The sequence below is a fragment of the Cupressus sempervirens genome, chromosome 5, assembly GCF_028749045.1.
Source record: "Cupressus sempervirens isolate cs-2001-9-10 chromosome 5, ASM2874904v1, whole genome shotgun sequence".
NCBI lineage: Eukaryota > Viridiplantae > Streptophyta > Pinopsida > Cupressales > Cupressaceae > Cupressus > Cupressus sempervirens.
In genome coordinates this window covers 1,002,816,206-1,002,820,634 of record NC_143122.1, presented here as the reverse complement: position 1 = coordinate 1,002,820,634, position 4,429 = coordinate 1,002,816,206, and positions in this window count along the sequence as shown.

Sequence of the window (4,429 nt, the reverse complement as noted above, 5' to 3'; positions counted from 1 at the left end):
AGACATAGTACTTTCAAATTTTGGTCTCATTTTGGCCTATTGGCACTTGTAATTAATTAGATCCTTGAGAGATCTCATGCCTTATCTTGTTGAGTTTGATATAGCTTCATATTTGTTGTTGTAACCAACAAAATTAGAAGTCCACTTAGGCCCTAAATTGGCAAGTGGCCTTTGTAATCACACTAAATATAAAGTGCCAAATCATGCATTAGGGGGGGTTTCTTTGATTTCTTTTTTTCATGTTGGGGGTGCATACATTATTTGATCTCATGGAGTCATGTCAAAAGTGTCACTTTGGTTTAAGATTCAAATTGACAAAAAGGAACTATTAGAAATGGAGTGCTTTGATGATTGATCATCTAAGAGAACATAAGGAAGTGTTTCCTTATCTATATTCAAAGATATTTCCACCTAATACTAATTGGGGACATCTTTCTCTTCTTCTTCACTTTATGTATAATGATATGAGTAAGGAATCTTTTGCTCCTATTAGTAAGGCAAGTAGTCCTCATGATGGTTGGATGTGTCTTTGGGAACCATATGGAGATCCATGAGTCTCTCCATTACTAGAGGACATTCTACCTCCAGTCACTCTAGTTGTGGTACCTAAAACTCCAGTTGGGATCATACCTCTTGATGCTTTTGTTGCTTCTATTGATCTAGTTCCAGCCACAGATGCTCTTAATTTAGTACAATAGGAAATACCATGTCTTCCTATTTCAACTCCATGGGATGACTTCCTTCCAAAGATTGCAGTGTTGTTTGTGGATTCTTACATTGAAGATGTGGGAGACATTATTGATGACATCCATCTTCTCTTTGTTGAGGAGAATTCTTCTTCACTTGTTGCGAGGGAACACTTTGAACATCAACAACTTGATCTTTCTTTTGAGACTAACATGATTGTGGACACTTCTTTACAATAGTTGGAGGAGGTCACTTTATTTTTAGAGGAGATATTTTAGTCTTTGATACATGTTCTACATTCATCCTTAGTTGAGCCTAATTTTTCTTTTTCAGCAAACTGGAATAGTACACATGATTTGGAGGAGGCTCCTTTCAATATTGACTTGGGGACAGTTGAGCAGGTTTTAGAGATTCCATACATTTTGAGGTTTCTTCCTATAGATGGGAGAGGCTTCAATGGTACGCCTTAGGTTTTTTTTCTTCCTAAGGGAAGGAATGTTATTCTACACTCATGGAGGAGTTTCTACGTTGAACCTTGCACATCTACCATAGGTGTACATTCTACATTGAGGGGGGGTTACTTGGTATATCTTCATCTTTTCTCTCTTATGGGGGGAATCTTTTCCTCACATGAGGTCATCTTCTCTCTTATTTTCTCTTATTGTACTCATCTCTCTTTTTGGAGGGGGCTTTTCCCATGTGGTTTTCCCTCTTTCTCCACTTTATGAGATATTGCATTACATATTTTTTTACACTTGCATCTTGTGCATGAGTACCTAACATGGCCTAGTAGCCAGGACCCATCATGCATTTTCATCTAGCTTTTGTGAGCTTAAGTGTATTCCCTTAAGTTGCACTTAAGGAAGGGCGTTGGTGTAAATAAGTATTTACTATTTACACTTAAGTTTACTTAGGATAATGCATTTTTATATTAGTTGTCACATAGACACCTAGGAATATGCATAGCCATATGAGTTGTCTTGCTGACAACACAGGAGTTAGCAACTTATTAGAGCACATGGTGTCTACAACATATATTTATGAGAAACATCTATGTAAACTTATCCTCTCATCATCACACAAACTCTTGTGCTCAATGGAGGATAATCCACTCTTGTTGGACATGTGCTTAGTTGTGATATTTTTCTCTTTGCTGACTCCTAGTCATTTTAATTGCCTTTATATACAAGGCACTTCTAGTGTGTATTCATCATATATCCAATATCATCTTGATCATTATTGAGATTCTCATTTGATCATTATTCATCTCTCTTGTGCTATCTATTGAGCTTCTTGATCCTGGCATTTAATTATTGCCTTAGACAAATTTTTACATGGTATCAAAGCTATATCAAATTCTTACAGGAAGAACATAAGCAAAGGAGGGCACTTTTTAGAGTAAAATGCAAGATATTGGGCAAGGTATGCATCGTCATTATTGAATCAGGATCTACTAATAATATTGTCTCAAAGGAGGCAGTTCGAAAACTAAAACTTACCAAGGTACCTCATATGTGTCCATATAAGGTCACTTGGTTAAACAAAGGACATAATATACTGGTTAATGAGAAAGTATGGGTGGAGTTTACCATAGGCAAGTATCAAGACAAGATACTTTGTGATATCCCACCAATGGATGCATGTCACCTGTTTCTTAGAAGATCATGGCAGTATGCTAGGGAGGCAATTAATCATGGTAAGGAGAATAAGTACTCATTCAAAAAGAATGGAGTCACTTACAAGATACATTCTTTGATTGAAGAGGAAAATGTGGAAAACATTGAAGCTAATACACTTTTGATGAGTGGGAAAGAGCTTTTAAGGGATCTAAAACTAGGGGAAGGAATCAGTTATGTCATCATGGTAAAGCCAAGGGAGAAGGAATCACCAAAGCAAACACTTATACCTATAGAAGTACAATAGTTGTTGGATCCATTTAAAGACATCATATGTGATGGAGCATTACCTTTATTACCCCCAATGAGAGGGATAAGTCATTTGATAGAATTCATACCAAGTGCATCTTTGCCTAACAATGCTACATATGAGATGACACAAAACAAAACAAGGAGATTGCAAGGAAAGTCTAAGAGCTACTTCACTAGGGATTGATTAAAAAGGGCATAAGTCCTTGTGTTTTTCTAGTTGTCTTGGCTCCTAAAATGGGAGGTAAGTGGAGAATGTGTATAGATTTTAGAGCAATTAATAGGATAAAAATAGGGTATAGATCTCCTATTCCTAGGATAGAAGACTTAATGAATTGTCTTGGTGGATCTAGATATTTTTGAAAAATTGATCTTAAGAGTGCCTATTACCAAATAAATACGAAAGAGGGTGATGAGTGGAAATCTTCTTTTAAAACCAATGAAAGGCTCTATGAGTGGTTGGTAATGCCATTTGGTCTTACGAATGCACCAACTACATTTATAAGGGTAATGAATGAGGTCCTAAAAGACTACATAGGTGTGTTTGTAGTAGTATATTTGGATGGTATCCTAATATTCAACAAGACAAAAAAAGAGCACCTAAAACATTTGGAGATTGTGACGAGGAGGCTTCAAGAGGAGAAGTTGACTATCAATCTTGAAAAGAGTGAGTTCATGAAGGAGGAACTTGTTTATTTGGGTTTTGTAGTTGCACAAGGCAATTTAAAGATGGACAAGAGCAAGGTGGAGGCAATTCTAAGTTGGCCTACTCCTAGGACTACTACTAAAGTGAAGATTTTCCATGGTTTAGCCCAATTCTATAGGAAATTTGTGAGAAGGTTTAATGGAATTTGTGCTCCTATGAATGGCACCATAAAAGGAGGTATGAAGACCAAATTTATTTAGAAAAAGGAAACAGATGAGATTCTTGAGAGACTAAAGAAGGAAGTAGCTACCCAATCAATATTGGTTTTGCCAAGTTTTGAAAAGTTGTTTATTGTGGAGTGTGATGCTAGAAACATTGTAGTTGGCAGTGTTAAGCCAAGAGGGAAGACCTATGGCATTTTTCAGTGAGAGGCTCAATGAGGCAAAGACAAGGTACTCCACCTATAATTTAGAACTATATGCATTATTTCAAGCCCTCAAGAAATGGAGGCATTATATTCTACCCAAAGAGTTTTTTGTCTACACTAACAACCAGGCACTTAGCTTTATAAATACCCAAGAGAAGCTTAGTCTTAGACACATCAAGTGGATGGAATGCTTGCAATACTACACCATTACCATAAAGCATAAGAAGGGGCTCAATAAAAAGGTGGTTAATTCCTTGAGTAGGAGGTTGCTGACTATTCAAGAGGTAAAGTTATAGAGTATAGGGATTGAAGAGTTTAAGGATTTGTATGGTGAAGACACTAACTTTGTAGAGGCATATAAGGTATGTAGTAATTTTGAAAACCATTTCCATAGTCAATTTGTTGAGTTTACCTTGAAGAATGGCTTGTTGTTCAAAGGGAAATAATTGTGTGTTCTCAAAGGATCTATGAGGGAAAACCTCATTCAGGAGAAACATAATGGGAGTATGAGTGGTCATTTTGGCCTTAACAAGACCCTAAACCTAGTAGAGAGGTTCTATTACTGGCCTAAGATGCAAAGAGATGTGAGGAGGTATGTTGAACAATGTGACGTATGTCAAAAGGCTAAGGGCACTTCACCCAATGTAGGGATCTATCAACCACTACCTATTATTAATAGGCCTTGGGAGTGCATTAGTATAGACTTCATAGTAGGCCTACCTAGAACAAAGACAAGATTGGATA